This window comes from Phacochoerus africanus, chromosome 7, assembly GCF_016906955.1.
Source record: "Phacochoerus africanus isolate WHEZ1 chromosome 7, ROS_Pafr_v1, whole genome shotgun sequence".
NCBI lineage: Eukaryota > Metazoa > Chordata > Mammalia > Artiodactyla > Suidae > Phacochoerus > Phacochoerus africanus.
The window spans coordinates 51,947,174-51,970,923 of NC_062550.1; the positions used below are offsets into that span (position 1 = coordinate 51,947,174).

The following is a 23,750-nucleotide window of genomic DNA, read 5'->3' on the forward strand; positions in this document are numbered from 1 at the left end:
CAGCCAGAACTGAATCTTACTAGAATGCCTAAGTTACTGGGCAAGTTATTTAACTTCCCTGAGCTTCAATTTCCTCTTTTGTAAAGCAAGTAATTGTAAAGATTAAATGATAAGAGATTAGCACAATGTCTGGCACATAGAGTATGCTCAATAAACATTCGCTATTATTATTGATTCATTCAAGTATTTCCTTAAATTTCTTTCTTAGTGAGCCCTTCCCTAACACACTGTCTAAAATAGTATCAGTCAGGTCACTGTCTTTTATCCTGCTTATTTTCTTCATAGACTTTATCACTATCTAACATTATGAGTAACATTATGGGGGGTGTATGTATGTATGTAGCCCGTCTTCTTTATTATAAGTAAAGTCCGTAGGAACAGAACCTAGGTAGGTCTGGACTATTGTCTAGCCCATGGTAGCACTTAATAAGTATTTGTTGAATAAATGATTATATTCCACATGCTCATAACTTTGGCAGAATCATGCTAAAATTATTTGAAATAAAAGGCAATTTATCTCATTTAAAATTTTCAAATTTAGTAAACCTTTCCAGTTTTTCACAAGTATTGTTAAGAAATACTTTCTTAGGACAATTAACTCATTAGCATTAAGAAACAACTTAGGAGAAATCTAAATTTCTTTCCTTGCACTCCCTAATTTATGGATTGGAAAACTACTGATCACTATCTTTCACGTGACCTTTGCAATTTAGAGAGCACTGATAAATCCTTCCTTGGCCTCCTTATTTCTGGGCTGAGAAATCTCAGTATTTTTACTTTCTAATGATTAAAAGCATATGGTTCTATATGGTTCTCTTCTGAACCTCATCCAAAATTGTCACATCTCTCTTTTTCTGGACTTCAGGGTTGGAGAATGTTTTATTACCGACCGCTGCAAAACATAATTGCTAAATTATCTCATAAATTCTACTGCGGTTCTCTTATTTATATATCCAGGAATTGTGCTTTTATGTTTTACTGAGTTCCATCGCTGACTTGTGGTTAGCATGTTATTCACAATGACCTCAGGAACTTTTTCTGCCCAATTAAAAAAAAAATGTTGTTATTTCCCCAATACAATTTTCTTTTCATACGGTACAGCATGGTGACCCAGTTACACATATATGTATACATTCTTTTTTCTCCCATTATCATGCTCCATCATAAGTGACTAGACATAGTTCTCAGTGCTACACAGCAGGATCTCATTGCTAATCCATTCCGATAGTTTGCATGTATTAACTTTCTGCCCAATTTACATGTACCCAGCTCATCTTCATCTGCTGAACAAGGGGTTTGTTTTTCTCCCCAAATTCCACCCTTTAACTGAGCTTCTCGCTGTCTTTGGCCACTGTTATGGGCTGATTTGTGCTCCCCAAATATTTGTATGACAAAGTCCTGACCCCCAGTACCTCATAATGTGACTGTATTGGAGATAGGGTCTTTCAAAACAGTAATTAAAGTAAAATGAGGTCACTAGGGTGGCCTCTAATCCAGTCTGACAGATGCATTTATGAGAAGAGATTAGAACGCAGAGACACAGGATGAAAATCATGTGAAGACAGAGAGAGTCAAGCAGAGGCCTCAGAGCAACACAACCCTGCCAACATCTTAACTCAGACATCTAACATCTAGAACTTACGAAAATTAATTTCTGTTGTTTTAAGGCATGCAATCTGTGGTACTCATTAAGGTAGCCCTAGCTGACTAATACAGCTACTTTTCCTATCTGCCAAGTGTGTTTTGAATTTTGGTCCTGTCTCCTAAGATGCTGAACTCTGCTTGCAAATTACAATCTGCTGTTCTTCTGCAGTTAACCTCCAGAATACCCTGTTTTCTTCCGGGTTTCCGAACATTAATTCTTGAAGGAAAACACCCAAAAGAAAATGGGCACCAAGTTTACCATACATGATAGGATCATGGAAGGTAAATTAAACTCTAGCCTTGGTTCCAGTTCATGGTTGACTACCCTGAAGGCTATCTGGAAAAGTACCCAGGAGCAGTTAGATGTGCTTGGGTTACTTCCATGTCTTGGCTATTGTAATTAATGCTGCTTTGAACATTGGGTGCACATATCTTTTCAAATTGGTGTTTTCATTATATCTGGATATGTACCAGGGAGTGGAATTGCTGGATCCCATGGTAGTTCTATTTTAGTTTTTTGAGGAAACTCCATATTATTTTCCATAGTGGTTGCACTAATTTCATTCCTACCAACAATGTACGAGGGTTTCCTTTTCTCAGTCCTCTCCAATATTTGTTTTTGTAGACTTTTTGATGAAAACCATTCTGACAATTTTAAGGTGCTAACTCATTGTTTTGATTTGCATTGTCTAACAATTAGCAGCATTCAGCATCTTTTCATGTGCCTGTTAGCCATCTGTACGTCTTTTTAAAAATGGCTATTCAGGTCTTCTCATTTTTGATTGGGTTATTTGGGGGTTTTTTTGGCATTGAGTTTTATGAGCTCTTTATATATCATAGATATAAATCCCTTGTCAGTTACATCACTTACAAATATTTCTTCTCATTCCATAGCTTGTATTTTGGTTTTGTTGATGATCTTCTTGGCTGTGCAAAGCATTTTAAGCTTAATTGAGTCCCATTTGGTTGTTTTTATTTCTTTTGCCTTAGGAGATAGGTCCAAAAAAATATTGCTACAATTTATGTGAAAGAATCTTCTACTTATGTTCTTTCTTAGGAGTTTTATGGTTTCAGGTCTTTCAATGAATTTAAGTCTTTAAACAATTTTGAGGTTATTTTTTATATATGATGTGAGGGCATGTTCTACTCTTATTGTTTTAGGTGTAGCTGTTCAGTTTATGCAGCATGGCTTGTTGAAGAGATTGTCTTTTCTCCACTGTATATCTTTGCCTCCTTTGTCATAGATTAATTGATGATAGGTGCATGGGTTTATTTCTGGGCTCTCTATTCTGTTTCACTGATCTATGTGTCTGTTTTTCTGCTAGTACCATGTTGTGATTACTATAGCTTTATAGTATAGTCTGAAGTCTAGGAGGGTTATACCTCTAGCTTTGTTCTTTTTTTCTCAAAATTGCTAGGCAATTTGGGATCGTCTGTAGTTTCATATGAATTTTAGTATTATTTGTTCTACTTTTGTTATACTTATATGAAAAATATCATGAATTTTGATAGGAATTGCATCAAATCTGTAGATTCCTTTGGGTAATGTGGATATTTTAACAAATATTAATTCTTTGAATCCAAAGGCACAGGATATATTTCAATTTCTTTGTATCACCTTCAGTTTCCTTCACCAGTGCTTTATAGTTTTCAGCGTATATCTTTCACCTACTTGGTTAAGTTTATTCCTAGGTATTTTATTCTTTTTGATGCAATTTTAAATGGAATTTTTAAAACTTTATAATATTTCATTTTTAGTGTATAGAAATGCAACAAATTCTTGTGTGTTAATATTTTATCCTGCAACCTTGCTGAATTCACTTATTAGTTCAACAGTATTTGTGTGGAAACTTTAGGGTTCTCCATATAGAGTATCATGTCATCTGCAAATAGTGACAGTTTTATCTCTTCCCTTCCAATTTGGATGCCTTACATTTCTTTTTCTTGTCTAATTGCTCCAGCTAGGTCTTCCAGTGCAGTGTTAAATAGAAGTGGTGAGAGCGCGCATGCTTGTCTTGTTCTGAGTTTAGAGAAAGGTTTTTGTCTTTTTACTATTGACTATAATGTTGGCTGTGGGTTTGTCATAAATGGCTATTATGTTGAGCTATGTTCCCTCTATACCCACTTTGCCAAAAGTTTTTATCATGAATGGATGATGAATTTTGTTAAGTACTTCTTCTATAACTATTGGGATTATTATGTGATTTTTTTAGCCTTCCTTTTGTTAATGTGGTATATCATATTGATTGATTTGATTTGCCAAAATTGAACCTCTGTGTGAGCTGAAATATAGGCCACTTGATCGTGACGTATGATCCTTTTTATTATTGTTGGATTGAGTTTGCTAACATTCTGTTGAGGATTTTTATAACTCTATTCATAAGAGATATTGGCCTGAACTTTCCCCTTTTTGTAATGTCTTTATCTGGTTTTGATAACAGGGTAATAATGGCCTGATAGAATGAATCTGGGAGTTTTTCTTACTTTGCAATTTTTTGGAATGGTTTAAGTACAGGTATAGTTCTTTTTTATGTGTTTGGTAGAATTCCCCAGTGAAGCTATCTGGCTCCAGACTTCTGTTTGCTGGGAGTACTTTTATATCAAATTCAATTTCACTTCTAGTAATTGGTCTATTCAAATTGTTTTTTTCTTCTTGACTCAGTCTTGGTACATTGCATGTTTCCATAAATTTGTCCATTTCTTCTAGATTGTCTAATTTGTTGACATATAATTGTTCATGGTATTCTCTTGTGATTTTTTATGTCTCTGCAGTATCAGTTATTTGTCCTCTTTCATTTCTTATTTTGTTTACTTGGGTTTTTTTTTTTCCCAAAAAACCAGATCTTTGTTTCATTGATCTTTCTATTGTTTTTTAAATCTCTATTTTATTTATCTCCTCCGATCTTTCTTATTTCCTTCCTTCTGCTGACTTTGGGCCTTGTTTGTTCTTTTTCTAATTCCTTTAGATGGTAGATTGTTTATTTGAGACTTTTCTTATAGATTTTTAAATTTATGGTTACCATAGTGTTCTTAGATGTTGACCCATAATTATATCTATTTGTTTTAAACTGGTAGTCGTTTAAGTCCAAACACATTCTGAAAGATCTACATTTTATACTCATCTCCCCTACATTTTGTGCTTTCGATGTCATATTTTATATTTCCATGCTTATACCTTGACTGTTTATTATAGTTATAGTTGCTTTTATAATTTTTGTCCAAATCAACATACTGGCTTATTTAAGTAATCTTTAATCCTTACTATATATTTGCCTTTCTCATAGATTCTTACTTTTTTTCCAGTTTGAGAAAACCCTTCAACATTTCTTTTAGGGTAGGTTTAGTATTGATGAATTCTTTTAATTTTGCTTGTCTGAGAAGTTCCTTATCTCTCCTCTGTTTTAAATGATAACTTTGCTGTGAGAGTATCTTAGGTTGCAGCTTTTTCCATTTTAGTGCATTGAATATACCATGCCACTTCCTTATGACCTGCAAAATTTCTGCAGAAAAATCAACTAATAGCCTTATGGGATTTTCTCGTAAGTGACATTTTGTTTTTCTCATGCTACTTTTAGAATTTTCTTTGTCTTTAACTTTTGCCTTTTTAATTAATATATTCCTTGATGTGGATCTGCTTGAGTTTATCTTCTTTGGCATCTTCTGTGCTTCTTGTACCTGGATATCTATTTCTTCTTTGGATTTAGAAGTTGTAGCCATAATTTCTTATTTTTCTTTTTTTTTAAGTTGAAGTATAGTTGATTTACAGTATTGTGTTACTTTCAGGATACAGCAAAGTGATTCAGATATATGTGTATCTGAATACACACACACACACATATATATACGTAAATATATATATGTACATTCCTTTCCATTATAGGTTATTATAAGATATTGAATATTGTTTCCTGTGGTATACAGTAAATTCTTGTTGCTTATCTATTTTATATATAATAGTGTGTATCTGTTAATCCCATACTCCTTATTTATCCCTCTCTTTCCCTTTCCCATTTGCATAATTTCTTCAAATACATTGTGATCCCCTTTCTCTCTCTTTCCCTGCTGGAGCCCTTATAATGTGAATGTTGGCACACTTAATGTTATCACTGAGTTCTCATGGATTGATTTTATTTTTTTGGTTTCTTTCTGCTGTTTTAATTGAGTAATTTCCACTAGTCTATCTTCCAGATCACTTACACATTCTTCTTTATCATATAGTCTGCTATTCTTCTAGTGTGTTTTTTATTTTAGATATTGAATTGTTAGTTTTTATTGGTTTTTTTTATATTTTCTAGTTCCTTGTTAAAATGATCAGTGTTTAGATCTTTTCCTTAATTCAGTTAACATTTTTATTACCAATCTTTTGAATTCTTTATCTGGTAAATTGTTTATTTCTGGTTTTTAATTTATTCTTTCAGGGGTCTCTCTTGCTCTTTCAATTGATAATAGTTCCTCTACCTTTTCTTTTTTTAACTTTCCCTGCCTCTATGAATGTATGTGAAAAAGTTACCTGTTGCAGTCTTGAAGAGCTGTCGTAATGTAGGAGCATCCCTATGCCCTCTGTGTGTGCCCAGTGCCTTTGATTGGAGGGCTGGATTCAATGTAGACACCAGTCATACCTATCCTTAAGGTGTGCTGGCAGCTCTCACCTTAGTTGGGGTGAGGCTGGAGGTGAAGGAGCTAGAGCATGTGCAGGGTGTGTGGTAGGACTCACTCTCTGCTCATCGGCCATCACTGCCCTGTCAGGGGCAGGATGTTCTCTCACTTTGCTGGGACAGAAGCCATGAGAGTCAGGCTCGAGTTGACTCTATTCCCTTTAAGTGTGTGTGTGTGTGTGTGTGTGTGTGTGTGTGTGTGTGTTTTCCTCTCCCCACACTCTTGTGGAGTGGCTGCTGCCAGAAGTCTAGGCTGCTTCTGAGGTGCCACTTAAAGTACCAACAAAGGCTGCTGCCTCTTTACCAGGGCTCTTCCCAGGTCCAGTGGTGGCTCACCTGTGGTGTGGAGTGAGCAGGGCTGGGGAGCATGGTGAGGTGGTCACAGGAAATACAAAGGCTGATAGGGAAGATTACTTTCCACCCTCCCTTGGGGCAAACTAGCATGTAAGCATGTGCTGCTCATGAGTGGAGTCTAGGCTTCTCTGACCTTTCTGTGTGTCCCCGAGTTTCTCCAGTCAGCCAAAGGGCTTGCTTCCTACACATGAGACACAAGGACTAAGCAGCCCAGTTAGTGACTCCACCCCCCTCACTCCCCAGGGTGGATGTCTACCTGTGTAATTTCCCCATTCTTCTGAGTCCCCTCCCAGGGGGACAGGTCCGAACCCAATCACTCTTCTTCCTGTCCTACCTGATTACATGTGCATCTTTCTTACAGCTTTGGTTGTGCAGGAGTCCTTCTGCCAGTTTCCAGTCAATTCCCCACATGTTGATGTATTTTTGTTGTGTTCTTGAGAGGCAGTGAGCACCGCATCCTCACACCTCACCATCTTGATCTCTCTCCCCCAGTGGACAATTTTCGTACAACCTATCTTTTTTTATCTTAACCCTCTGGCAGCACTTAACATTAGCAATCATTTTCTCCTTTATTAAAACATTCTCTTCTTTTATTATAGTACTTTCTTCTTGTTTTCTTCCTGTCCCTCTGATTGCTCCTCCATTGCTTCTCAGTTTCCTTCTCCTTTACTCACTTTTCAAATGTCAGTTTTATGTAGGAACCTGTCCTTGCCCCACTTCTCACTCAACACATCTCTCACATTAGTCATTTCTATAGCTTTCCATCTCTATTGTAGGTGTAGGTACCCTGTGCCTTCAACAGGCATTGAACTATAATGTTAATGATCAAATGAGGCTCATTTATATCTTACCAGAAGCCTTCAAATTCCTAAATCTAAAAGTGTAAGTAAGAATGATAATAGTTTACACTTTTGTTACAGTTCACACAATGCTGTAATACCATGTGATGCTACCATGAAATAGATAGATTAGGCTGGTACAATTTTAACCCCAGGAAAGTCAAGCTCAGTGATCCTGACAAAAATGTCTTACTGAAAATTGGTTAGAGGGAGTTCCCTGGTGGTCCAGTGGTTAATATTCAGCACTTTCACTGCTGCAGCCTGGGTTCATCCTGGTCTGGGGACTGAGATCCTACATTAAGCCACTGCACTTCATGACCCCCCCCCAAAATAATTTTTTAGTAGAGTCAAGATGTGAACATAGGTCTTTTGACTCCTGAGTTGATACAGATTCCTTTCCACTCCAGACACTATGCCAGCACTAACTATAAGTGTGCTGAATCCAGAGAGAATGGGGCAGTCATGGTATATTGGTTTCCTACTACTGCTGTAACAAATTACCACAAACTTGGTAGCTTAAAACAACATGCATCTATGCTGTTACAGTTCTGGAAGTCAGTGTCCAAAATGAGTCTCCCTAGGCTGAAATCAAGGTGCCTTTAAGACTGCATTCTCTCTAGCATCTCCTGGGGAGAAACCATTTCCTTGCTTTTTCACCTTCTGGAGGCTGTCCTCACTCCTTGGTCCCTCATCACATTTCCTTTTCTGCCACTGTTTCCAGCATTATATCGCCTTCTTTCTCTTCTGACAATCCTCCCTCTAGTTCCTTCTTATACAGATCTTGTGATTACAATATTGGGCCCACACAGATAATCCAGGATATTCACTCTATGTCAAGATCCTTTATTTAATCACATCTGCAAAGTCCCTTTGCCATATATATTAACATTCACAGGTTCCAAGGATTAGGATCTTGATATTTGGGGGGCCATTACTCAGCCTTCCACACATGATATCCTTTAAATTGTACATTTAGGGGACTATTTTTTTTTAAAGTCACTCTAGGCCCCAGTTTCCCTTTTCCATTTCCCTGCATTCCAGCGGGTTTGTCAGTGCTTCATTCATTTGTCCAGCAAACGTTATGGAGTTCCTGTGGGTGTTATGCACTGTACAAGGTACTAGGCATAAAATAAGCAGACAGTGATGGTGAAGGAATAGGTAAGGGATGATTAGAGCTCATTTTACCTGAGTCACTTAGCAAAGTTTTCCCAGATGTGGAATTGTTTGAGCTAAGTCTTGAATAGCACTAGGAGTTTGTCAGGTAGATTCCAACTGGAAAACATTAGGGACAAAGGGACAAATACTATATAAAGACCAGAAGTGTGAAACCCACAGTGTATTCCAGGAACCTGAAGTAGTTGTTCAGTACTGCTGATAAAGATTGTTTGTGTGCATATGTGTGTTAGTGACCTCAGATAGAGATGATTAATTATAGGGAATGACATGCTTTGTCAGGCAGTTTATTCATTTCTTTTAATGAGAAATATTTGAGTTTCTCCTAAAAATTCTGATTTTGCTGTGTCTCTATCAAATGCCACTGCCTTTTTCTTATTTCTGCAGTTAACAGTGGAAAGAAAAGCTCTACCTCATTGAACATACACAAAAACCTTTCAGTAGGTCCAATTATGTTAAGGCTAAAATGGGAAAACAAGCTTAATAAGCACTCTCTACCCCTGAAATGAAGTTTTGCTGTTTCAAGGAAAAATATCTTTGACTGATAAACATTTACTCTTTAATCTACCAGACATAATAAAGGGAAAACAGCCAAAATGGTGAGCAAAGGAAACCCAAATTTATAAAGAACCATTTAAATAAGAAACCAGATTGGCACAGAATGAATCCCATTCTAGTCTCATATTTGAATGCAAAGCTCTTGCTCTATCAGAACCTAGGATCAGGATTCACACCAAAAATGTTCACATTTTACTTAATTTACCTGCCCCTGTGAAATAATTTCACGGGGACAGGTAAATTAACTTGACTCATCAAACCACTTGCTTGGGAAATAGAATCAAAGAAATATTTTGGAAGTGCTCATGGTTCTTTGTGTGAGAGACAGACAGAGATTGACAGGAAGACACACAGAGAGAAGCAGGAAAGGAAGTGCTCTATTTCTTCTCAATCATATTTTGGTATTTCTTCCATTAAATTTTTGTCCTTTGAGGGAATATATTGTAAATGTCCTAAAGTGAAATACTTGAATACTAGAGCTAAATCATTGTGTTTGAGTAAAGCATGGATGAGACTGTACTTAACTATCTCAGCTCACCTGCATAGTTAAGGATTCCAGAGTGTACTTCCTTCCTCCCTCTCATTCTCTTCCTCTTCACTATACCCTTCTACTGCCTGTGCTCAGGCCTCCCCACCCTAAACGAAACAACAAACCCCACCCACCACCATCAAAATGATTAAGCAGCTTCCTTTGATCTTGTTAATCTTTTCCTGAACTTGAATGGCAATGTTCTTTAGCTCATTTATGTGTGTGGTCTCCCCTTCCTCATGATCTACTCATATTCTAACATCTTATATAATTTTTGTCCCTGATACCCTGATAAAATTGCTCTTTAATTATATTTATTCCCAATCACCAATTGTAATAGCTTTCCCTCAGTTTATATTCTCCTGGGCTTCCCTGGCATTTGATGATAAAACTTGATCCCTCCCTTGACATCCCTACCCTGGGTTGTACTGGTTCTCTTCACTCTCCTTCTCTGCTTCTTCTGACTCCTACAAGATCCTAAAAGTGGTTGTTTATAAAAGTACTCTTTTTGTTTTAAAGATTTTGGTTTGAGGATCTTACCCATTCCTATGGTTTCAACTATCAAAGGAAGAAGGCTCCCCAGTTTTCCTTCATTCTTAGCCTCTGCTGCCACTTCCAACTTCTTACGTCCAAAATCAAACCCAACATCTTCCTCTGAAGCAGGTTGTACCTTGAGACTTTCTCTGTATATCTAATCAATAAGGCCACTATTTTCCTGGTCCAAATTAAAATCCTTAAAAATTCTGTGGCTTCTCCTTCTCCCCATATGAGATGCCAGTCCTCATGGTATCTACTTCCTTATAGCCCTCACATCACTCACCATCCTGTTTGCACTATCACCATCTAATTCAGCCTCTTGTTTCCTTTTTCCTGGGCCATTACACTAGTTTCTTAATAATACCCCCATTCTCTTCTTTTGTTAAATGCAGCTATAACCACTGACAGCCATAAGCCTGTGCTTGAAGGCTTTCCATGGCCTTGCATTGCCTACTAAACTAAATCTAAATGAAGAGGACTTAATCAGCACCAGTTACACTAGATTGTCTATAGAAAGAATAAGAAGGGTAGTAGATTGCTCCATTTTACATGAATGTCACCAAAATTGTGTCCTATGGAAGTGTTTCACCTAAAGGGGCATGTAAGAAACAGCATCTGATCAGAATACAGTGACCAGGATGGGAAAACATTAATGACCATGTCATATAACAAGTGGTTAAAAAAAAGGAGGTATTTTCACCATAAGGACCACAATTGAAAAATTTTTAAAAAGGTAGCTGATTTTGAAAAGGACTTTTGTTCCATGTGGCCATAAGAGGTAGAACTTGAACATAAGTTGAAGCCATAAGAAAAATAATTTTAGCTCAATATAAAGAGAAAATAGAACTAAGCAATGTTGGGAAAGGAACTCTCAAGAGATAGTAGATTCTATTATCAGAGGTTGTTATTTAAACTAGATGCACTTGTGAGACTGTTAGAGCGTTGACTCAAGAATATAATTCTTTTCAGTCAGGCAGTTGTTTGTTAGAGCTCTTTCTTAGCCTAGCAGGCAAGACCACTTTTCCAGCTTTCTCTCTGTTTCATACATGTCTGTGCTATTCCCTAGTTGCAATTTCCTTGACTTACAGGTTCTCCTATCAAAATTTAACCTATTTTCCCAAGACCAAATCTCATGTTACCTTTTTAAGGAAAATTTCTCTCATCCCACCTCAAACCCCACCCTAAATTTTTGAATAGTTGTTCTACTCCAGAACTTAGTGTTTCATGTGTCCATTTTAAGGCACTTAATATTCTTGCTTATGTTATTTGTGTATATTTCTCCTTTTGCCTAATAAGTTGTCAACTTCATGGGACAGGAATTACCTTTATGTCCTCCATAACCTACCTCTAGGACCTAATGTAATGGAATTTCTTAATCATTCATCATTTATCTCTTTTTCTTTATAATTAAGTGACTAAACTGAATCATCTCTAAGGAGCATTTCAACGTTAAGAAAATCTGTGAATCTCGTTCTAGATCTTGTTTAATAACAAATGTGCAAAAGACCTCCTTGTGCCCATATTAACCGTAAGTGCAAAGAGTCAGATATGATGATGTCACACTGGTTTCGTAAGAAAGTTTTTAAAATTTAATTTTGAAAATTAGGTAACTTTATTTCTCAAGAACTTTTGCAACATTCCCATAAAATATTCAACACATGTTCCTGATAGAATTTTGAACATTAAAAGAATTGCACATCTCATTACAGTTTTATGAAATTAGGTGACACTAAATCAGAGTTCCACAAAGTTAAAGGTTGTATAATTAAGAACAGTGAAAAGGTAAACAGTGAACTCTGGCCAGACTTAAGAAGGAGAATATCTTATTGTTATATATCAGAAATTTTTACCACTCATTTATCTCTACCATTTCTTCCTACTCTTTATAGCAGTACAGAACATTTTCATTGCTGCTGATTTCTGTTTGGCAAATTGCTGCCTAGAGTCTAGATGTTTCTCAGTGTGCATTATAGAAACTCATACTGTCCAAATTTCAAAAGAAGGGCTGTTAGACTAGGTTAGCTAAAACAATGAAAACAAAACAAAACCCACAGCAACTTAGAAAACTAAGCCTGAATTTTTTTTCAACTATTCCCCCTACCCTTTCATTTTCCCATCTGTGTTGAGTCCTCAATGACTCAAATTACAGAGGGATCAAAGCCAAATTAGTGGAAAGGCAAGACCTCTACCTCCAGGAAAATCCAAGTATATGGGAGTCTGGTGAGGTAGTTTGATCAAGTTGGAAGTATCTGTTACTTACAGTCTTTCTTTGGAAACAATCTTTGGAATCTTTTGACTGTCAGTTGTTAAAAGCCCCTTAGAAAAAGTTTGAGAGAAAACTCTTCCATGGGGATCTGATGCAAATGTGATGCTGCCAAGAGGAGCACGTCCAGCAACTCCCTAACCATGTGGGCAGCTCAGGAGTTAACAAAACTCAGTGATTTTCCTCTAGGCACAGCTCATCCTTTCCGATGCTTGCCCCTCTGTCCTCTGACATCCTCTTCCCTTAGCCTGACCAGGAGAAAGTCAGAATTATATGGTCCAAAAATTGTCAGCAAGAAGGTTATGAATATCCTCCTTTTCAGCTCTATGCATGCTCTATAGAAAGAAAAATTTGGGAATAACAAGTTGAAATCAGAGTCTTGTTACCCGATTTAAAGTCTGATTTCATACTTTTCTTTTTGTCCTTTCAGGGCCACACCTGCAGCATATGGAATTTCCCAGGCTAGGGGCCGAAACGGAGCTGCAGCTGTTGGCCTGCACCACAGCTTACGGCAATACTGGATCCTTAACCCACTGAACAAGGCTAAGGATCAAACCCATGGCCTGATGGATACTAGTCAAGTTTGTTAATGCTGCACCATCATAGGAACTCCCATACTTTTCCAATAAATTGATGAAGAGACTAAAAGATTTACTTGGCCCCCGTCTCACTTTTTCTAATATTAATTAATTAAAATAAATTTCTATATATAGAAGGAGCACGGTTAGAAATAACCAAACTTTATGATGTTGTTACCTAAACCATACTTTCTAACATTATGGCATAAGCATTAAAGTATGGACAGACCACTCAGAAAAGAATTGACTTGGTGTTCAGCATGAGTGGACCATGGAGACTGATGAGTAAGTATTGATTTTTTTCTTATAAACTTGTATCTTGTGTTTCAAAGCATTAGCTTTGTTTTGCAGGAGAAATGAATCTTCTCCTGGGTTTTAATCCCCACAAATGTGTGAGCTCGTTGCAGAAACGTGAATAGAATAATGGTGTCTGCTTTGGGCTAAGCTTGGTGTAAAACACTTCTGCCAATGCAGGGACTCACCAAGTAGGTGGATGTGGGATGTCTGCCCACTGAGTAGTAGCTTTATGCAGCTTATACTCTCTTAAATTGAATTGGTATATTAGAGAGCAGTTTTTGTAGTTATTCCATGAAGACTGTTCCTCCCATAAAGATTTCAAACCTCATAATCCCTTCCTGAAAACTTGGCATTGAGCAAATTTTTAATGTACAATGACCACTCAGTTCTGATTTTTTGCCCATTTTCCTATTAGAATATTTCACTTTTATTTATTGGCATGCAGACCTTCCTCCCTTTTAAATTATGAAGTGTAGTATACAAACAAAACAACATAAAACATACATATAATTTAATAAATATTTTCAAGGAAATATCCATGTAAGTACAATATATATCAAGAAATAAACATTTATAGGGAGTTCCTGTCATGGCTCAGCAGTAATTAACCCAACTAGTATCCATGAGGATGGGGGTTTGATCCCTGGCCTTGCTCAATGGGTTAAGGATCCAGTGTTGCCGTGAGCAGTGATGTAGGTCACAGATGTGCTCAGACCCCACATTCCTGTGGCTATGGCATAGGCTGGCAGCTGTAGCTGATTTGACCCCTAGCCTGTGAACTTCTGTGTGCCACAAGTGTGGCCCTAAAAAAAGAAAAAGGAAATAAACATTTCTAACATATGTGGGGAGGAGATCAAGATGGTAGAGTAGGAGGAGGATGCTGAACTCACCTCCCCCAACACCCACACCGACACCCACATCAAAAATGCATCTTCCTGTGGAGCAATTCTTGCTGAAAACTAACTGGAGACTGGTAGACTCTTCTACAACCAAGGCTATAAAGAAAGATCCACACAGAGTTGAGTAAGAAGGAAGTGCATGAAAAAATGTTCAACATTGCCAATTATTACAGAAATGAAAGTCAAAACTACAATGAGGTTCCACCTCACACCGATCAGAAAGGCCAACATTAACAAGCCGCTAAATAACAAATGCTGGAGAGGGTGTGGAGAATTCCCACTGTTGGTGGGAATGTAAATTGGTAAAACCACTATGGAAAATATTATGGATATACCTCAGAAAACTAAGTATAGAATTGCCATATGATCCAGCAATCCCACCCCTGGGCATATATTTGGACAAAACATTCATTCAAAAAGATGCACGTACCTTTATGTTCATCCTAGCACTATTCACAGTAGCCAAGACATGGAAACAACCTAAATGTCCATTGGCAGATCAATGGATTAAGATGTGGTACATGGAGTTCCCATAGTGACTCATCAGAAACGAATCCAAATAGGAATCATGAGGTTGGATCTCTGTCCTTGCTCAGTGGATTAAGGATCCAGGGTTGTTGTGAGCTGTAGTGTAGGTCACAGACATGGCTTGGATCTGGTATTGCTGTGGATCTGACATAGGCTGGCAGCTATAGCTCTGGCTGGACCCCTAGTCTGAGAACCTCTGTATGCTGCAGGTGTGGCCCTAAAAGGCAAAAACAAAACAAAACAAAAAAAGACATCATACATATACACATTGGAAAATTACTCAGCCATAAAAAGGACGAAATAACACCATTAGAGATTCTCATACTAAGTGAATTAAGTCAGAAAGAGAAAGAAAAATACCATATGGTATCACTTATTTGTGGAATCTAAAATATGGCACAACTGATCCTGTCTACAAAACAGAAACAGATCATGGCCATGGAGAGCAGACTTGTGGTTGCCAGGGAGAAGGAGGGAGGGAGTGGGTGGACAGGGAGTCTGGGGTTGGTGGATGCAAACTGTTACATTTGTAATGGATGGGCAGTGGGGTAGTACTGTACAGCACAGAGAACTGTGTATGACTGGGTCACTTTGCTATACAAAAGACATTGTAAATCAACTATATTTTAGTTTTAAGAATTTTTCAAAAAATAAAAAAGAACCAGAGCTGAAGAACACAATAACTGAAATGAAAAAGAAGGAAATAACAGTAGACTAAGGTATGCCAAACTGTACATAAACGATCTGGAAGACAGAATAATGGAAATCACCCAAACCGAAAAAGCAAAAATATTTAAAAAAATTTTTATGAGAACAGTTTAAGGCATCTCTGGGACAATATCAAAATACTAGCCTTGACATTATAAGGGTCTTGAAAGAAGAGAGAGAACATTGGAAAATATATTTGATAAAATTATGGCTGAAAACTTACCAACCCTGAAGAAGCAAACAGATATCCAGGTAAAGGAAGTTCAGAGAGTCTCAAACAAGATGAACCTCAAAAGATCTACATCAACATATCATAATTAAAATAGCAAAAGAGATAATTCCAAAGTTAGCAATAGAAAAGCAAAGATTCACGTACAAGGGAACCACCAAAATGCTATCAGCTGATTTTTCTGCAGAAACATGGCAAGCCAGAGGGAGTGGCATTATATATTTAAAGTGCATAAAGGGAAAACCTACAATCTAAGACATTTTACCTACAAAGTTGAATTCATTCAGAATTGAAGGAGAGAGAAAGAAATTCTCAGACAAGCAAGAACTAAAAGAGATCAATAAAACTACACCATCCTACAAGAAGTGTTAAGAGGTCTCTAAGTAGAAAAGGCTGAAATAAGAAATAATAATTTATAGAAAAGGAGAACTCCCACTAATAAAGACAAACATATAAGCTAGTATGAAGACTAAAAAATAAAAGTTGTAAAATCAACTATAACTATAATAAACAAGTAAGGGATAAGGGATAAACATGACATTAAATATGAGAGGAGAGAGGAGTAAAAACATAGATCTTTTAGAGTGTATTTGAAGTTAAATTATGACCAGTTTAAAACAAGTAGATATAGTTAAAGGCCAACATATGAATCTCATGAAATCAAAAGTCAACAAGAAATAAGCAAAAAACTAGAGAGAAAGCAACACAAGCATACCTCTAAAGAAAATTATCAAGCCTTAAAGAAGAAACTAAAAGAAGAAAAGGCCAAAGAAGAATCACAAAAACGATAGAAAATAAGAAATAAAATGTCAATAAATACATATCTATCCATGTTCAGTTTAAATATCAATGAAATAAATGTTCCATTCAAGTAGCTGATTGGATTTAAAAAACAAGTCCATCTACTTACTTGAAACATGCTGCTTACAAGAAACACACTTCAGAACCAAAGGCACGTACAGACTGAAAGTGAGGGAATAGAAAAAGATATTTCATGGAAACAGATATAACAAGAAAGCTGTGGTAACAAAACTCATATCAGACAAAAGAGACTTTAAACAAAGTCCATGACAAGAGACAAAGGGCATTATATAATGAAAAAGGGATCAATACCAAAAGAAGATATAACTTTCTTCACATAAATACACTCAATATAGGAGCATCTATATATGTAAAGCAAATATTAACAGATGTAAAGGGAGAAATTGACAATATACATTATTAATAGGGGCCTTTAATACCTCACTGTCATCAATGGATGAATATCCAAACAGAAAATTAATAAAGAAACAGTGATCTTAAATGACACACTAGACCAGTTGGACTTATTAGATACCTACAGGACATTCCATTCAAACATAGCAGAATACACTATCTTTTAAGTGCACATGGAATGATCTCCAGGAGAGACACATATTAGGCCACAAAATAAGAATCAACAAATTTAAAAGGATAGAAACCATATCATGCATTTTTTTCTGTCCATAATGGTATGAAATAGGGAGAAAAATGGTAAAAATATAAACATGTAGAAACTAAAAAATAGGCTACTTAAAAAAAAAAGTGAGTCAAAGATGAAATCAAAGAGGAAATCAGAAAGTACCTCAGGACAAATGAAAATAGAAACACTACTTTCTAAAATCCCTTGGATACAGCAAATTGGTTCTAAGAGGGGTGTTTATAGCAATCCAGGCCTTCCTCAAGAACCAAGAAAAATCTCAAATAAACAACCTAACCTATCACTGAAAGGAATAAGAAAAAGAAGAGCAAGCACAGTGAAAGTCAGCAGAAGGAAAGAACTAATGAAGGTCAGAGAGGAAATATATAAAATAGAGATTTGAAAAATCAGTAGAAAAGATCAATGAAACCAAGAGCTGGTTGGTTGGTTTTTTTGTTTTCAAAAAGATAAAAAAAAAAAAATTTGATAAGCCTTTAGACTCATAAGAAAAAGTAGAGCAGACTGGCTACTCTGAAAAGCCATCTTTGCATTGTTCCTGTGCCTGGCTCTCCACTCAGTGCAGCCACCTCCACCACTGCCTCCTCTGCCCACAAACTCTGGAAGCTTTATCACCAGCGTCCTTGGACAGCCACTTTCTTTATAATTCACTGCATGAGATCACTGGCATGCCCCATCATGTCAGATGTGGCTTGATACCAGCTTTTGAGATCACCATCAAGGACTTAAAAGAGCAGAAGGAAGTTGTGGAGGAGGCGGAGAATGGGAGAGAGGCACCTGCTAATGAATGGGAATGCTAGTGAGGAAAATAGGGATCAGGAGGCTGCCAATGAGGTAGCAAAGAAGGGGAAGAAGGTGAGGAGGAAGAGAAGGAGGAGGAAGGTGATGATGAAGAGGACAGAGATGAAGATGAGGAAGCTGAGGCAGTTATAGGTAAACAGGTGGCTGAAGATGATGAGGATGATGATGTTGACACCAAGAAGCGGAAGACCAATGAGGATAACTAGAAAGCAAAAAAGGAAAAGTTAAAGAAAAAAGCCACTGTGACCTATTTACCTTCCACTTCCTGTCTCAAAAGAATCCTAAACATGGTCACCTTCAAGTAGAGTCCTACCTGCCCAACTGCCCACTGCTGGGCAGCACCACCTGTAGATGATATGGACTCTCCACCACCCAACCAAAACCACAACATGAATTTTCAGCAGAGGAGGGAAAAAAGACCCAAACTTCCAAGGCCCCGCTTTTTTCCTTGAAGTACTTTAAAAAGGAAAATATGTTTGTATTTTTTATTTAAATTGTATATTTTTGTACATATTGTTAGGGGTCAGCCATTTTTAATGATCCCAGATGACCAGACCAGCCTTCAGAGCATTCTCTGTCCTACTTCTGACTTCATTTGTGGTGTGACCATATTCATTATAATCTCAAAAGAGAAAAAAAAATTGTAAAAAAGGCAAAAACAACAACAAAATACCCCCAATCTTATTCCAGACATTCCAGTAACTTTTTTGTGTGTATGTACTTAGTTGTACAATAAGTAGTTTGCTTGTATGAGATGGTTAAAAAGGCCAAAGGTAAAAGGTTTCTTTTTTCTTTCCTTTTTTTAGTCTAATGAAGCTGCTGTTTATTTATTTATTTTTCTGGCCTGTTTGATGCATGTGTAAAAGAATATTGTCCAACAATAAAATAGAATTTTATTTTGCTGAGTTGTTTTAACAAAAAAAAAAAAAAAGAAAGAAAAGAGATGAAAGAGGAAAAATTACGCTAATATCACTGTGGTACAAATAATCAAGAGAACACTATGAACAGTTACATGCCAGTGAATTGCACAATCTAGAGGAAATGGGTAAAATTCTAGAACTATGCAATCTCCCAAGACTGAATCAGGAAGAAATAGACAGCCTGAACAGGTCAATTACTAGTAGTGAAATTGAATTAACAATCATAAAACTTATAGCAAACAAAAGTCTAGGATTGAATGGCTTCAGAGGGGAATTCTACCAAACGTATAAAGATCTATCTATCCTTCCCAAACTCTTCCAAAAATTTTAAGAGAACACTTCCAAATTCATTCTACTTCACCATCATTACACTGGTATCAAAACCAAAGACACTACAATCAAATAAAATTACAGGCCAATATCTTGGATGAACATAGATGCAAAAATCCTCAATTAAATATTAGTAAACTGAATACAACTATATATATGTGTGTGTGTATAGTGTATGTATGTATGCATGTACTATATATATGCTATATATAGTATATATATTTAACAATATATAAATGATCATAAACATGATTAAGTGTGCATGGATGGTTTGATATTTGCAAATCCATCAATGTGATATACCACATTAACAAAAGGAAGGATAAAAATCACGAGATTATCTCAACAATTGCAGAAAAAGCATTTAACAAAATTCAGCATCCATTCATGATAAAAACTCTCATTATAGTGAGTATAGAGAGGGAATTCCTGTCTTGGCTCAGTGAAAACAAATCTGACTAGGATCTATGAGGATGCATGTCCAATCCCTGGCCTTGCTCAGTGGGTTAAGGATCCGGCATTGCCATGAGCTATGGTATAGGTCAGACACAGCTTGGATCTGGCATTGCTGTGGCTGTGGCTTAGGCCAGCAGCTACAGCTCCAATTCGACCCCTAACCTGGGAACCTCCATATGCTGCAGGTGGGCCCTAAAGAGACAAAAAGACAAAAAAAAAGTGGGAATAGAGGGAATATATCTTAACATAATAAAGTCCATTTATTATAAGCCCACAGCCAACATCATACTTAATGGTTAAAAGCTGAAAGACTTTCCTTTAAATTCAGGAACAAGACAAGGATGCTGACTCTCACTGCTTCTATTTAATAAAGAATTGGAAGTCCTAGCCACAACAATCAGATAAGAAAAAGAAATAAAAGTCATCTAAATTAGAAGGGAAAAGATGAAACTGTCACTATTTGCAGATTACATGATATGACATATAGAAAACCCTAAAGTCTCCACCAAAAAGCTATTTGAACTAATAAATTCAATTCAGTAAAGTTACAGGATATGAGTTAATATACAGAAATCTGTTGTTTTTCTATACTCTAATAATGGACTATATGGAAGAGAAAGTTAACTAATAATCCTGTTTAAAATTGCATCAAAAAGAATAAAATACCTAGGAATAAACTTAAACAATGAGGTAAACACCTATACTCTGAAAACTATACAACATTGATGAAGGAAATTGAGGAAGATACAAAGAATTGGAAAGATCTCCCATGTTCATTGTTTCTAAGAATTAATATTTTTAAATTTTCCATGCTACCCACAGCAATCTACAAATTTAATCTACAGATATAATTCTATCAAAATATCTTATCCTGTGTGTTATCCTGTAATCCCTATCAAAATACTTATGACATTTTTCATGCAACTAGCACATATAACCCCAAAATTTATGTAAAACCACAAAAGACCCAGAATTGCCAAAGCAATCTTGAGGAAAAAAAAGAACAAATCTAGAGGTATCACCTTCCCAGACTTCAGACTATATTACAAAGCTACACTAATTGAAGCACTGTGACATTGGCACAAAAACAGACACATAACATCAATAGAACAGAACATAGAGCCTAGAAATAAACCCATGCACCTATGGTCAATTAATCTATGACAAAGGAAGCAAGAGTATACAATGAAGAAAAGCTAGTCTCTTTAATAAACAGTGCTGAGAAAACTGGACAGTTATGTGTAAAAGGATGAAAAATAGAACATTTTCTCACACCATATAAAAAAATAAACTCTAAGTGGTTAAAGACCTAAATGTAAGACCAGAAACCATAAAACTTCTAGAAGAAATTGTAAGCAATACATACACTCTTTGACATAAATCATAGCAATATTTTTTGGAACTGTCTCCTAAGGCAAAGGGGGGAAAAAAGCAAAATAAATAAAATGGAGCTAATTAAACTTAAATCTTTTACACAGCAAAGAAAACCATCCAGAAAATGAAAAGACATGGAGTTCTCTTGTGGCACAGTGGGTTGAGGATCTGGCATTGTCATTGCAGCAGCTTGGATTGCTGCTGTGTTGTGAGTTAGATCCCTGGCCCAAGAATTTCCACACACCACGGGTATGGCCAAAAAAACAAAAACAAAAAAGACAGCCTACAGAATGGGAGAAAATATTTGTAAATGATATCAAGGAGTTAATATCCAAAATATATAAATAGCTCAGACAACTTAATATCAAAAAAAAAAAAAACCCAAACAACCCAATTTAAGAATGGACAGAAGACCTGACTAGACACTTTTCCAAAGAAAATATACAGATGTCCAACAGGCATATGACAAAATGTTCAACATCATTAAATAATCAAAGTGGTGAGAATCAAAATATTAATGAAATATTACTTCAAACCTGTCAGAATTGCTATTGTTAAAAATATCACAAATAATAAATATTGGTGAGTATGTGGAGATAGGGGAACCCTAGTATACCATTGGCGGGAATGTAAATTTGTGCAGCTGCTATGGAAAACAGTACAAAGATTAAAAACTAAAAATAGAACTACTATATGATCCAGCAATCTTCTCTATATTCAAAGAAAATGAAAACATTTATTTTAAAAGGTGTGTGTACCCCAGTGTTCATAGCTGCATTATTTACAATAGCCAAGATATTAATCAGCCTGTATGTCCATCAGATGAATGGATAGAGAATATATGGTTTCTGTATGCAGAGGACTATTACTTAGTCATAAAAAAGAATGAAATTCTGCCATTTGCAGCAATGTGGATGGACCTAAAAGTATTCTGTTTAGTGAAATAAGTCAGAAAGAGAAAGACAAAATACTCTGTTATAATTTATATGTGAAATCTAAAAGATAAACAAATGAATATAGCAATACAGAAAGAGGACTCACCAATCCAGAGAAAAAACTAGTGGTTGCCAGTGGGGAGAGGGAAAGGGGAGGGGCCATATAGAGTTAGGAGACTAAAAGATATAAACTACCATGTTTAAAATAAATAATCAACAAATATATATTAATCCAGCACAGGGAACTATAGACATTATTTGGTAATAACTTCAAGTGGAGAATTATCTACAAAAATTTGAATCGCTATGTTGTATACCTGAAACTAATATAATATTGTAAATCAACTGTACCACAATAAAAAAGATTGTGACATAAAAAGAAGTAAATATTTCCAGGACCCCAGAAACCCCATGTGTCCCTTTCTTATTCAGCTTCATTTTTGCTTCAGAGGGAATGATTTTCTTGATTTTTCTGACGATTTCCTTGCTTCTTTTGATAGTTTTACTATCTATATATGCATCCCTAAGCAATATAGTTCAATGTGGCGTATTTTGAACTTTTTTACTGTACACATTCTTTTTTAAGTTTTGCTTCCTTAGATCAACAGTGTTTGTGAAACTTAGCCTGATCTCATATCCTGTCTTGAATGGTCCAGGATTTGGAGTTCATCTTACTTTAGTCCTATAGCTTTGCTTATTACTCACATTTACATTAGATTATCAGTTGGAATATAAATAAATCTTAAAAAAATACTCAGCTAAATCTACTTATGTCTTCCATTTTACCTTAATTTAAAATTACTCTATGTTGGGGTTCCCGTTGTGGCTCAGTGGTTAATGAATCTGACTAGGAACCATGAGGTTGCGGGTTCTATCCCTGACTTCACTCAGTGGGTTAAAGATCCAGCGTTGCCGTGAGCTGTGGTATAAGTTGCAGACATGGCTTGGATCCTGTGTTGCTGTGGCTGTGGTGTAGGCCGGCAGCTACAGCTCTGATTAGACCCCTACCCTGGGAACCTCCATATGCTGCAGGTGTGGCCCAAGAAAAGACAAAAATAAAAGAAATTCGCTCTATGTTAATTCCAGATGAGTTAGGAGATATCACCAAACTGCTAGTTAGTTGCTATGGTGGCACATTTATTTTCATTTTACTCCTACCTTATTCCTAAACATTTTATGTTTGGTATAATCATAAATTAACTTTAATACACCCACATTTCACATCTACTACCTCTGACACATGGCCAGTTATTTTATACTCTTTTCTCTTTAATACCAGTAGCCTAAATATAAATCTTAGAAGAACATCTGGTTTTCTGGGCTCATGGAAATATAATATGAAAGAGCCAGGTAAGCAATGGATTCATATCCCAGGTGAGAAGACATACATAGAGACAAATAGTTACCTGTGGTATAAGGGCAGTAAGAGAAGAACAAGGTGAAAGTCATATAGAGGAGAGAGTGGTTAATAGTAGTTATTATTAGAGTTCAGGGTGTGAGGGGAAGATGTCATAGAAGAAGGAAGTGTCCAAATTAGTTTTTAAAGCATGAGTAGATAATTTCCAACCAGTGGAAAAAGGATAGGCAAAAGCCTGAAGGTTACAATGAGTTCAGTGAACTACATGTGATTCAGTAGTGCTGGAGATTTAAGCACGATGGGGAAGCATGAAGAGAGATGCAGCTCCAG

General features: G+C 36.3%; 1 protein-coding gene and 1 pseudogene across 3 annotated transcripts in view; both read left to right on the forward strand.

Annotated features, from left to right (window-relative positions):
- The window catches only part of LMNTD1 (lamin tail domain containing 1), a 542,046-nt gene that overhangs the window by 325,686 nt on the left and 192,610 nt on the right, over positions 1-23,750 (forward strand). The gene's annotated exons all lie outside the window — the stretch shown is intronic.
- LOC125131148 (prothymosin alpha-like) lies at positions 17,723-18,480 on the forward strand (annotated as a pseudogene).